The sequence below is a fragment of the Nothobranchius furzeri genome, chromosome 5 (genome assembly GCF_043380555.1).
Source record: "Nothobranchius furzeri strain GRZ-AD chromosome 5, NfurGRZ-RIMD1, whole genome shotgun sequence".
In the NCBI taxonomy this organism is placed as follows: Eukaryota; Metazoa; Chordata; class Actinopteri; order Cyprinodontiformes; family Nothobranchiidae; genus Nothobranchius; species Nothobranchius furzeri.
This window is the reverse complement of record NC_091745.1, coordinates 51748463-51762718: the sequence shown is the minus strand read 5'-3', so window position 1 is coordinate 51762718 and position 14256 is coordinate 51748463. Positions and strand designations below refer to the sequence as shown.

The window sequence follows — 14256 nt, the reverse complement described above, 5'->3', positions numbered from 1 at the left end:
GGGTTTTGTGAGGACACAGACTGACTGTGCCAGAAATGGTTTGACAATCTAACGGGACGCGTTCCCTATTTGTCTAACTGTGGCTTGCTAGCTTAGCTCTCCGGCCAGGCCTAGCGTTCTTTGTCTGTAGCGGCCAGACTTAAATTTTCCCGATTAACAAGTAGGCATCTCGCTCCACTTTTAATACGGACTTTAAAAAGCGTACGCAAACTGAATGCAGTAACGCGTGACGGCCATGCTTCGCTTTACGACGTTTACCTAGCAATCAAGCTACGGTAGGTGTCACCGAGCATTCCGTTTAGATTCGGCTTCTATCAGTCGCCCATGCAATGGAAATATTTTCCACAATAGCTCGCCCACAGTGTCAACACACTGAGACGAAAGGTGTCCGAGAATTTAGTCTCGGTTCGGAGGTTCGGAGAATTTAGTGATAATTTTAGGAACTGAGGATAAGCTGCTCACGGTAGCTCACCCAGCAATGGTCAGAGCGGAAACGTAGCTTTCCGACCTGAGGTTAGATTAGAGACGCGGCGGCGCGTCAAAATGGACAGAATTTAGTCAAAAGCACAACTCACGCGTTCGCTCCGAAGGCGAAGATGGGATAAATCAAAGTTAGGTCTGTAATTTGCGGTCAATTTGAGATCGGAGTTCTTCTCCGTCAAGTTATCACCCGGACGTCTCCCGGAAGAGTGACTTCAGCGGAACAATTTCCGGTTTTTCAAAATAAGACATCAAAGTGAAACACAGAGAAAAGCGCTGTTTGTAGCTTTTAGATGTTAGAAATCAGATAAATCGCAGATATAGAAGTCTGGATACGCTCGCCATTAATGTAACGTTATGGATTTATGCTCTTTTATGAAAGAGAAACCATGCTACGTATTAATTCGGAATATTAATTTTAATAAATCAATAACCAAATTTTATATTGTTCAGAAGACTCAAAGGTTGTTTTCATCGATAAACTGACGATAATATCTGATTGTCTGTGTTTCAGTTCAATGAGGAAACCAGTTTCACAATTAAAAGTTTTAATTCATCAAATTAAACTAATGATTTTGAAATTGACAAACAGGAAATACAATCAACATTGGTAACTTGTGGGACAATCTTTTTAACAGTTGATATGCTGTTCTGGCTCAAATAGACCTTCTGATGAATTTATGAAGATTGAGAATGTTGTGAGTTGTGCTGGTGAGATGAGATGAGATGGATGCGTGTGTGCATCTGATTTTGCTTCAGGAAGAAACAGGTGTCTGAGTGAAAAGTGATGGTTTGAATAAACTTAGGTTTAGTGGAAAAGATGCATCAAAACGCTATCTGTCGTGTTTTGCCTCACCGAAAATCGGACCCTCTGTTGGACCCGGGACGTCACCTTAGGATGTTTCATCCAGGGCACCTTGGCTGGCAAAGAAGACAAAGATGCGCTGCGAACCGGTCCAGAGTTGTCCTCGGTACACGTTGATGGTAAAGCGTTTTGTCGACGCGCTTTCTTAAGTTAATTCACTCAGAAATCAAAAGACTCGGTAATGAGTCTGCGTTAGAAGTTGCGATTCAGCTATTCTGCCTGGCTTGGCAGAAACAGCGTGAAAGGGGGGGGGGGGGGGGGGGAAACGAGCCAGCCGGCTCTGCCCCCCTTTCGGTACTTTATGTTTTGACTTGGTCTGTTTAGTTTTGTGTTTAGGTATTTGCCCTCCTCTGTGCCCTCCTCTGTATCTGTTTTCCCAGTTAGATTACTAGATTCACCTGTCTTCCCTCCAGCCCTCAATCCACACACCTGCTGCCATTTCCCCTAATTACTCCTCCCTGTTGTGTATATAAGCCCTGCCTTGTCTCTGTCTTGTGTCGGTCCATTGTTTGTAATTCTGTCAGTCTCGTCTCTTGGATCATTAGGGTTTTTTGGAATCCTCGAGTTCTCTAAGGTTTTTGGATTTCCAGATCGTTCTCTGGTTTTTGGCTCCCAGCCTTGGATTTACTTTGTTTTTGGCTCACCGTTAAATAAAGGATTTTATTTAATCTTCGTCCCTGCCTCTTGTCATCCTGGGTACTGCATTTTGGGTCCTACCAACTCCGTACGTGACAAGACGTGTGTCAGGCAGGAAATCTTTGAACAATGTGAGACAATATCCTTACTTACTGCAGATTTGTATTTATTCAGCAGTGGGTATTATAGTGATCCCTGATGTTTCCATATTATACATGTTTGATTCATTTAAAAATATTTCATCAACGTAAAACATGAGTTGATCTTATCATAATCCAAGCGTCTGACTCCTTGATTGTTATAAATTGCTGGAATGATCAGAAAATGCAACTGAAACTGATTATAAACAGAGTGCTGCTGCATTTACCAGTAAAAGATCAAACCCAGAACGAAGAATGATTTATGAGTTTTGTCCATGTCGTGCCACTTTTTGCCAAAATATCAAATATGTTCAAGTCATCAAGTCAGCAGATGTAAGTCGATTCAAGTCGCGAGTAATTGGCATTCAAGGTCAAGTCGTAAGTCTTTATAGATTTTATCAAGTCAAGTCAGAAGTCATTAAAATAATGACTTGCGTCTGACTCGGTCCAAGTCATGTGACTCGAGTCCACACCTCTGCTAATTTCAAAAGTAAAGTTTCAACTCTTTAGTCATTTAGTTGTTTTATTACGATTGCTGGAACACATACCAATTATGTGACACACTTTTCACTTTCAGTTTCACATCCACCGCGTCTGCCCGGCTTTTTTTTTCTTTTACATTCCTGCTACATCTGCCACTATTAGTGGTGTTTTTGCCATCTTTTCTACACCTACCCTGTCCTGAACACAGTGAAATAAGCTTTGGATCATGCCTGTGGCGTGTGTTTAGTCTCATGAAGCACGCAGACTATGTTGCTGCTGCACAGCTGCAGCGTCACGTCACGGGATGAGTGAAAACCTTCATTGGAGGGTGAATATTACTCTTCAGAATCAGAGTCAGCCGTTACCAAACAGAGAGCGTTGTGTGTTTCTCCTCTAGTATATAATAATATTCACCCGCTCCTCTCCTCTCAGTCACGAGCCTCACGATGGGGGTCAGTTTTCAGACTCTTTAAACTCTGAAAATTGTAATAGAAACACCTGCTCAGATTGAAGTTACACATCTCCACTGTCTTCTGGTTTAATGACTTTATGAGGGATGATATTCGCAGCTGTGGCTCATTAAATGCAATTTAGCGACTTTGGCGCTAAAAGGGTTCATTTTACAGTTGTAGTGTCCACAGACAGCAGTGCGCCGCAGATTAACTGTCTGGTTTTGAAACCAGAAAACATACTGCTTATGACCTCACCATCTGGGGAAAAAGTCATAACAGTCCCATCTCCTGAGTCCCTTATCTGGACCGCAGTCACAAAACTCCAAGAAAGAAGATTTTTCTGTAACTTTAATAAACAAAAACAAACAATAAAAACATAACATTTAGTCTTATACAATGATTTTTCTCACTTTAATTACAATCACTTAGAACAATGAATGTTTTATCTAAAGGGATTTAATAATGTCTTGATTACTTGAGAGTAATGAATGAATCAAACATAACTGTTAATTGTTGAAATGCATTCTTTCAGACCTTAAATACGCAAAACAAATCTACTTGATGATTTAACACTGATTTTATTATTAGCCATGTCACATATTAAAATCAGTTTATTATAAAATTACTATTGTGTCATAATTACTTCACATATTGGGTGAAATGAGATGAAATGTAAACTTCTCTGAGGCAAAGGACCGAGCAGACAGTGGGCGGAGCCAGTTATCCAGGTCACGTGATGATGATGATGGTGGCAAATGGAAAAATCAGCTCACTCAGAATCACAGAAGCCTTTGCAGCACTGTCATAAACTGCGCCAGTGGATCTATCCAGCAGTGTGACCGTTTGTTCTGGATGCTGCAGACTGTCAGAGACAAGGAGGCTCATTTGGATATTAAACATTTCAGCTTGTCAGTCTGGCTTCCACACAAGATGAAGTTGGCTTTTATTGTTTTATACAACAAATTAATTGGAGCTGTTTTTTTTTCTTGTCTCAGACTCCCAAGAGCTCAGAAGGAGAATGACGGCGTGTCCTTAATTAAATCAATACAGGCATTTCTATATTTCGTGCCTTGTTTTTGCTAGACACTTTCTGTGGAGTCACCTATTGTTTTGTTTGTTTGTTTTTATTATTACCTTCAACCGGTTTCAGGCTTTCTTCTTTGATTTCTTTCTTTAAAGAAGCTTCTGGACAACATGTGTGTTCTTATTTGACATCTCCCCACTTAATCCAACAAAGAAGTGGTGCTGCCCATCACGGGGGGCAGCATTGCACTTATACCTGGAATGCTTTTGGCTTTCTTATTTACCGCGTTTCTTCTTCAGCAGCAGAAGCGGAGAAAACACAGCTGGTGTTGCACAGATCATAGAGCACTGCTCCAGAACATTGTCAATCTGCTGCTATGTGCACATCATCAGGAGCCCTCCAGAAATAAAACTGAATATTTATGTGTGGATGTAGGGGAAAAGCATCCCCAACATGGCACTATAGGTAGGAGCAGAGATCTGACCTGAACTTTGATTCACGAGCTTCAAATAATCAGGTTGGTTATTGTTCTAACTGATAAGTGTAAACATATTGTTAATCTAATGTTGGAAGTATAGATATCTGATGTTTGAAAAGGTTTTCAGAACAAAAACATGAAGCATGATTTTTTTTTTGGCAGGGAAAAGTTCAGAACACTCAACCAGCATTTAAAAACAGACGTTGCAAAGCAGCAGCACCATTTATTCTCGAAGATGTTAAAACATCAGCAACAAAAGTTGAAAGAATGAAATATAATCATGATTATTGTGAATAAATTCATTACAATTAACAATAAAATAACTTTATTTCCAGCTGTTTAAATGTAGAAATATAACAAGAATGTAAGATCAGTAAAGTTTGTCATTCCTCATTTTTCACAGAGACATTTATTCTCTCACTCTCAGCAAGGTTAACTTTAGAAATTAATAAAAACAAATGCAAAAAATCTTATTATAGTCTGCAGGATATAGACATGATCTCACATAGGAGACTCTGTTGGACAGTCAAACGGTAGCCGTTGCTTTTACAAAGAATATAGTTTCAGTTCATTCATAACCTCCATTTAAATTTGTAGGACTCATTGAAACACAACGTCATATTTCCTTTTCAGGCCACGTAACCTTCACGTAAGTTTTAAACATAAAGGAAACATCGTCGTGCATGGAACTCCTGCAAAATGTTCATTCAGTCATCATGCACATAAACATTATGCAAGCACCATTGGGTGTCTGCCTTGGGCTCAGGCTGAGTGTGTGAATGTTTCTGATCAGCAGGACAGAGCAGGGACCCATCTCTGCAGGCAGACTGGGACAGCTTCCACTCACCACACTGACAACCCCCTCATCACACACCTGCTTATCAGGGATTTTCACCAATTGTTTTTTGTTTGTTGTGGAAAAAATATGTAAGAGTTTTATCATGGCAAGCATGTCAGGTCAGTAATAATCTTTTTGGGTCACACTTTTTAATCTTACGGGACCATAGCGTAATCCCATCATTTTGATAAGCCGTGGATTTGATCCATTATGCTGCTTTTGATGGCAACAGCGTTCTGGAAAAACATGATTATATCTAGAATTACCTGTTAAATGCTGAAGGTATGCAAGGGTGTGTGATCCATTCAGCAAGCAGTCATACCAACACCCACATGCTTTCTTATTAGACAGTACTACACAGTCCTAATGTTAGAAAAATGATCTGATTGTGTATTTTCCGCATCGCTTTAGTTGCAGCTGAGATCCTTCTATCCCTTATCGGGCATCGTGAGCAGTGATTGGAATAATGGCATTTAAAATAACATAGGTTGGTTTATTTCAGTAATGTGTAATCTAATTAATCAATATAAAAATCACAAGGTGCTTCACAAGGAACAAATAATCAATCAATAAATAAAAGATTGAAAAATAGATAAAAATGATTTAAAGTGACACTGTTTATTTTTTACATTAATCTCTGGAAACATCCTTTCAAATGTTGTTGAAAATGAATTAAATGTTGCCAAGTTGTTTTTGTAAAATTTAACCATTAAAATCGGGTCAAAAATACAGGGGAGTGCGTTAAGTCTCTGGGAGATGGCATATTAGATGCCATGTTTCCTTCTACGGGAGCCCGTGAGGACGAAATGCATTTACAGATTTGAAACAAATAGTTACAAAAGTTTTTGCCATTCATAAACGTTGTTGTTTTACCACTTTTCTCATCGCCAGCAATGAAAGGGAATCTGATGTGATTGTTACTTTGGTGGATGTTGTGCACGATGGTGCCCCCAAGAAAATTGCTGCCCCTGCCCAGCAAAAACCAGTGATAATAAATCATATTAAAGTCGACTCAGACCAAAATTGATTTTATTTATTCAAGACATAATTGTTAAAGAGCAAGTCACCATCAAATCAACATTTGTTTGCTGATAAACTAAATGTGTATGATGTAAACACATGTAGACAATAATTTTGCACTTTAGTGCATCTTAGTTAAAATTCAAAATTTCTGCCTAAAACTGTCAGTTTTCTGCCATTGTCATGGAAAAATTCTGCACTGCATTTGAATTTAAATCTGCCATCTCTATTGGCCAAGACGTACACTATGACATTAGCTCGTACATTATGATGTCACGATGTTGTTGTGAGCCTGTGTGTGTATTTGTTAGCGGCTTTCCCCTCTCTGTCTGCTAGGCAACAGCATTTGTTGCATTATTCAAACAGGAAATGTGAGTAAAGTAAGACTCTGTTAGGGGGTGACTTGCTCTTTAACCAAAATAAAGTTAATACAATAAACAAAAAAAATTATATATATATATGTGTGTGTATGTATATATATATATATATATACATATATATATATATGTGTGTGTATGTATATATATATATATACATATGTATGTATATAAGAAGATATAAGGTACCACCTTTCGTCAAACATTTTGACAGGTCTATTGTTCTTTGACCTCCTGACCTTGCCCCCCCTTCCCTATTATAAATTAAATTGACAGGCCTATTGTTCTTTGATCCCGTGGACTGTACCATTTTATGCCGTTGGGGGGGGGGGGGGATGTTCAAATTAATCAGTCAAAATAAAGTAGGGACCTCAGAATAAATATACATTTCATAAAGACTAAAAGACTGTTTGTTTAATGTCTTAAATGAGAAAAAATACTGCACAGTAAAGTACTTGTGATTTAAAAAAATTTTTTTTATTCAACTTTGAAACTTTTTTGGGCCCCTGACAGCGGTGGGCCCTTAGAATCTTCCTAATCTTTCACCGCTTTACGGCACCCCTGGCTAAAGGGGCAGATGTTTACATCCAGGTGCATCATGACCACTGAGCACTGAGGAAGACGTGACCATTATAGAGTAGACCGCCATGTTGGATTCTGTTTACTAAATACGTGCGCTGCATTTGTCTAAAACGATCACGTGAGAGCCGCTTCACTACTTTTTCATTACGCTCAAAACAAACTAGTCCTGAATTAAAACAACAATCATAATAAAACAGTGTTACTAAAACGGGAAAAACTTTCCTTTACAAATGTTCTATCTTTATGAAGCAAAGAGCAAGTAGCCACAAGAGCGAGATTAACTGAAAATGGGTTTCAGTGATGGCTTCTTTTGGCCGTATTGTTTCTGTGATTTAGGTCTTTTGGCCGAAAACCAAAAATGCACATTTTGGTTATAAACAGCTTAAACTTTTCGGTGGCTGAAAGTTTGGTGCATCCCTAATGGTCTATCTTTCTGAGTTTCACATGAACGCTGAGAATAGTCTTCTAGCCCCTTTCCCCATTAATGTGTGTGTGTGTGTGTGAGTGTGTGTGGGGTTTCGCTAGATCCCTCCATGAGTGTGGGGGTTGCTTGCTTGTGTGGCATGAGAGCGTGTGAAGACAGTCACGTGTGTGATATTTTTGTGTTTATAACTAGTCACCAGCAGTTTCAGCCCAGTGAAATTCAACAAAATCAATCTGAGCTACAGAGACCACTATAGCCACCTGTTGAAGCTACTACTGTGGCAGCAAGAGCTCTGATGGCTGGTTGCCCAAAGACATCATTATTACTATCAGAATGTAGATGCTGATGGAGTAGACAGGTGTTCTTGGCTTGCTGGCTGTCGTAAGCATGTCTTTGTTTCACGGGAAGGATATACAAGACATCAGGGTAGTAGCACTTGATGAGTTATCTAGAGTGGGAATGTTTTTGCTGCATTTGAAGACTCTGAAAGGACATTAGTTCTAAGCATTAAGGTCCGTTATGGCAGTGATGCATTTCTAAAGAAGTTGCTGCTGAAATCGTTCAGTCATATCACACGCCCCCACTCTAAAACCAAGCTAAACTCTCGCGTCCTCACATTTCTGCTTCAGCATTCCCCCTGACTCTGTGAATGAAGCCCTGCATTTGTTTTGATGTGAAGAAGAAAGAAAGACCTTGTATAAGTTAGTTAGGTACCAGAGACTCAAGTCAGCACTATTCAGAACATTTCTCCTTTATGAAGGTGTGTTTTTTATAATGCACATCCATTACAGACTAGCTGTGTTTGCTGTTTTTCTTTGATGCTGTGACTACTGAAGTGTTTTACTCTCAACTTGGAAGAATCGATCACCAAAGCAGTTTGGTGCTACTTTTTATTTTTGATGCAGCTGATGAGTGTAGGAGATAAAACTGGACATGTACTTTTTATTTATACTCACGTTCTTTTGAAACTTGATAAGAAATCAGATAACAGTTCATTTCACTGAAATAGATAACCTCTATGTCAGCATCCCTCCATCATTCCAGTTTTAAGTCCCTCGCCAATTTTTTTAAATGCAACATTTTTCTATCCATCTTGGTCTTGGAAAAACCTAAAATGTGTTACCTTTGGAGTTACCAGAACAGTGCAGGAATTTTCTCTTTTTTTCTCTCTAAATTGTCATAGTTTATACTTAATTATTTCTATAGGTGAATACATATACTGACTATGAAGCCACCTGACGTTTAACAAACGCTATTACATATAAGTGCACCAGTGGTGTGACTTTCTTGCATGATTCTGAGATCATGAAACTGTAACAATGTAATTTCTCAACGTTTCATTGATTATCTGCAGCAAACTTACTTCCAGCTCAACAAAAGTCTGAACTGCTGCAGCCACATTAAAGGAAACACAAACTGATGCCCTGATGGATTCTGTTTCTAATCAATCATTTGCCTGAAACCGGCAGGTTGCATCATTAAATGAATAAATTGCATTACCGGTCTTGTCTGTGATCTTCTTTAATTATCTGCAACACTCCTAAATATTTTGAAGAATAGATAAAAACGCTTATTTAACATTTTTATATTCATTGTGCTTTGTTTACAGCTTATTTACTCAATAGAAATAATTTGCTAAAATAACTTATTTAACTGTTATTTGAAACGGTAAAGGGATTTACATTCAAATGACTATTTGATTCTATTTTCCCTTACCTAAATATAAATGTAAAATATGTGTGAACTTATGATCTAAAATTAAAGTAATGGTAAAATTTGCACTAATGTGATGCTTTGAATGAAGGCAGATCAATAAAAATTTAAAATGAAAAAGGTTAAGTTCAATACAAGTATTTGTCTTTTATTTATCAGATTCTTTGCTTTTAATATTGTTTAGAATTATAATCTAAAAAACAATGAACAAAGAAAACTCAGGTAGTTTTTGTGTAGTGAAATATTTTTGAAAAATGCTCTTTTTTCCCACACTTTCTAAGCTTCTCCTCTCAAACAGCAACATATTTTAAATGTACAGTAGTTCTTCATTGTGGATGCAGCACTCATTCATCATTCTGTCTTCTCTTCCTCAGCCTGCCACTGCACTTACCTTCAGTTCATTCATTAGTTTTTCTCATAAAACATCAACGCAGATGTGTCTCTCTGCAGCGTTTAGCTTCTCAGATATTGCTTATTAGTTATGTTCAGATAAGGCCAAACGCTCCGTGTTGCAGCAGAACCAAACCTCCTCCGTCCTCCTCTGTAAATCAGCCAATCACACAAGGTCCCTGACTGGTGACTGTGCCTGGCAGCAGTGATTAAAAAAGCCCTTTGGAATTTATGGAAAGTTGTCATGTGCAAAATTAAAGAGATGCTTCAGAGAGCCTTTTTCCATATGAAACTGTCATTATAACTTTGGAGGAAAAAAGGGGAGAAATCCAGGAGAAAAGTGTTTTATGAATAATTAATTCTGAACAAAAGGAAAAATGCATTATTGCACAGTTAGCCTCCTCCAGGCTTTATTTCCATTTCTGACAACCAAACAATGATAAAATTATAGACATTTATTAACAAAATGAAGCCGCTAAATTTAAGATTAGAAAAAAAAACTTTCAACTTATTTCCAACACTTCAAATGTTTTTTATTTATTTATTTATAGGAGGAAGCACTTTTAGACTAGCCTGGCCTGCCAGACTCCTCCTCTGTTTAATTCTTCTCAGAGAAAGAGTCTGGGAACTCTCCTATTCAAATAACCCCACCCCGTGAGAATTCTAACCGAGCCAATCAGCGCTGAGTAGCGTACGTCGCACACCATAACGCCGAGTTCGTCATAAACATGGCGACTGAAGTGGAGTTCACTGCGGCTCTTTCCTTTGTTCTAAATGACTTGAATGCCTTTAAAACAACAAGTAGAAGCGCTAAAAGCCTTTCTTCTAAAGAAAGATGTTTGCGCTATCGCCAGATGCCATTTTTGACCACAGCTGAAAACTACAGCATCACGGACGTCTCACACAGCGATGCTCAGTTTCTCATAAACAATGAAGACAGCGGCGGAGTTCGCTGCGGCTCTTTCCTCTGGTCTAAATGACTTGAATGTCTTTAAAACCACAAGTGGAAGCGATAAAAGCCCTTCTTCTAAAAAAATAAAAGATGTTTGCGCCATTGCCTTTTTTTCACTACAGCTAAAAAAACTACAGCGTTGCGTGGTACAGTCGGCATTTTCGTCTTTTTTCTGATTGGTTATTTTTGAGCTGCCTAGTCCCGCCCCTCATGTGCCTCTTTGCCTGTGAGTTACCAGACTCTTTCTCTGTGCAGAATTAAACAGAGGAGGAGTCTGGCAGGCCAGGCTACTTTTAGACAATATTTCAAACAAAAGGTTAAGTAATTGATGGATTAATTGTTTTTAATTTAGTTTTGACCATCATTTAATATTTTCACAAGAGGAACGTAAATATGTAGATGAACAAATACATTTTCTTCCATATCATCATATCTGATCATTTTTATCAGCATTTATCAGTGAATCCTTGAATCAGTTGTTAATTCTCAACATTACTGAGTCTCAGTCTGCGAAATGATTCTGTTTATTTGTTTATTGTCTTTAAAGAGTTAAACATTGACATGGCCTGTCTTAATACAGTTTAATTTTACCTTCCTGGATCCAAAACAAAGCTGTTCTGGGATGTGGAACGTGTTAAAGTAATCCTCATTATGGAATGTTTTGAGTCATCTGCACTTAAAGTGACAATGTGTATTTGGTCTGGCGACAGGGGGCAGTACTTACTAAAATGATTGCAAGCAAGCATTACTTTTGTGTTCAAGTAAGACCTTACCAACGGATGGTCATTAGGGTAAAAAATCCTGGGGAGTGCAACCGCCAGCAAAATAACAAACACATCAGACTCCCTGTCATCACTGGCAACGAGTGAAGAGGTAAATGTGTAAAACAATGTTTATCAATGATGAATGTTTAGTAACAGTTTGTTGCAATTAAGCAAATGCATTTTGTCCTCACTGGCTTCAGTAGAAGGAAATATGGCATCCAATATGGTGTCACCCAGAGACTTGGACTCTCTCCCATGTATTTTAGAACATATTTTTTTGGTTATCTGTAATAAAATTGGCAATTTTTTCAACAACTGGGCATCTTCTAATTCATTTACAACAACATTTCAAACATTGGACAGTCCATCCCCAGATCCCCCGGCTCTGGTTCCTCCTCGTAATGCGCATCGGTGGGATTGAGGAGCTCCTCAAAGTATTCCTTCCACTGCCCGACTATAGCCCCAGTTGACGTCAGCAGCTCTATCTAGCACTCGTCCCAGGGACTCCAAAAAGGGTGGGTACTCTGAACTGATATTTGGCCCATAAGCACAAACAACAGTCAGGACCCGTTACCAGACCTGAAGGTGTAGGGAAGCTACCCTCTCATCCCCCGGGGTAAACCCCAACACACAGGCAGAGTGTCGTGGGGCTAACAAAAAGCCAACCCCAGCCCTCTGCCTCTCACCCGGAGCAACTCCAGCAAAGGAGAGTGTCCAACCCCTCTCAAGGACTTGGGTTCCAGAGCCAATGCTATGTGTCGAGGTGAGTCCGATTATATCCAGCCGGTACCGCTCAACCTCTGCCACAAGCTCCTGCTCCTTCCCCGCCAGCGAGGTGATGTTCCATGTCCCAAAAACCAGTTTTCTTGTCTGGGGATCGGACCGCCAAGGCTCCTGCCTTGGTCTGCCACCCAATCCACATTACACCGGACCCTTCATGTTCCTCCTGCGGGTGGTGGGTCCACAGTTGGATGAGCCCATGTATCCGGTTCGTCTCTGCAACATTGCGTGGTTATCGGGGGCAGTTCCTGTGGAGTGGCAGACCGGGGTGGTGGTCCCCATCTTTAAGAAGGGTAAACTGAGGTTGTGTTCCAACTATAAGGGGAGCACACTCCTCAGTCTCCCTGGATAGGTCTACTCCAATGTACTGGAGAGGAAGGTCCGATCGATAGTTGAATCTCAGATTGAGGAGGAGCAATGTGGTTTTCGTCTTGGCCGTGGAACTGTGGACCAGCTCTATACCATTGCAAGGGTGATGGAGGGGGCATGGGAGTTTGCCCAACCAATCCACATGTGTTTTGTGGATTTGGAGAAGGCTTATGACCGTGTCCCCAGGGGCACCCTGTGGGGGACGCTTCAGGAGTATGGGGTGGGTGGCTTTCTGTTAAGGGCCATTCAGTCCCTTTACCAGAGGAGCGTGAGTTTGGTCCCCATAGCCGGTAGTAAGTCTGACCTGTTCCCGGTGAGGGTTGGACTCTACCAGGGCTGCCCTTTGTCACCGGTTCTGTTCATTACCTTTATGGACAGAATTTCTAGGCGCAGCCGTGGTGTGGAGTGTGTCGAGTTTGGTGGCAAGAAAGTCTCGTCTCTGCTTTTTGCGGATGATGTGGTCCTCCTAGCTTCATCCAGCTCTGACCTTCATCTCTTTTTGGTTAGGTTCGCGGCCGAGTGTGAAGCGGCTGGGATGAGGATCAGCACCTCCAAATCTGAGACCATGGTTCTCGACCGGAAAAGGGTGGCTTGCCACCTCCGGGTCGGAGGAGAGGTCCTACCTCAAGTGGAGGAGTTTAAGTATCTCGGGGTCTTGTTCATGAGTGAGGGTAGCAGGGATCAGGAGATCGACATGCGGATTGGTTCAGCATCTGCAGTGATGCGGACTCTGAGCCGATCTGTCGTGGTGAAGAGGGAGCTGAGCCAGAAAGCCAGGCTCTCAATTTACCGGTCAATCTATGTCCCAATCCTCACCAATGGTCATGAGCTATGGGTAATGTTCGAAAGAACGAGAGCACGGATACAAGCGGCCGAAATGAGTTTCCTCCGTAGGGTGGCCGGGCTCAGCCTTAGAGATAGGGTGAGGAGCTCGGATATTTGGGAGGGACTCGGAGAAGAACCGCTGCTCCTCCGGATCGAAAGGAGCCAGTTGAGGTGGTTTGGGCATTTGGTGAGGATACCTCCTGGACGCCTCCCCGGGGAGGTGTTTCGGGCATGTCCTGCCGACAGGAGGCCCCCGGGTCAACCCAGTACACATTGGAGAGGTTACTTCTCCAATCTGGTCCGGGAACGCCTTGGGGTCCTGCCGGAGGAGATGGTGGAGAAGGCCGGGACAGTCTGGAGCACCCTAGTTGGGATGCTGCCCCCGCGACCCGGACCCGGATAAGCGGAGGAAGACGACAATGACAACAACATTTCGATGGATATTTCCAGAGATTAATGTTAAAAACTACACATTGTCACTTCAAGGTGACAATGTGTAGACAGAATGGTGCTTCTTTTAGCTACACTGGTCCTGCTTTCCTCTCTGACTCGTGTTTATTGGCTTTCCAGGTTTGTGTGACCTTTTTGACACAAAATCAGTTAACAGGTGAAACATGAAATATGTGATTATGGTGCAAAGGTTAATTTAATTCAGTAATTCAAC

General features: G+C 40.8%; 1 protein-coding gene across 49 annotated transcripts in view; it reads left to right on the top strand.

The window, feature by feature from the left end:
- Positions 1 to 14256, top strand: part of rims2a (regulating synaptic membrane exocytosis 2a) — a 235951-nt gene that overhangs the window by 91790 nt on the left and 129905 nt on the right. The window lies entirely within an intron of this gene.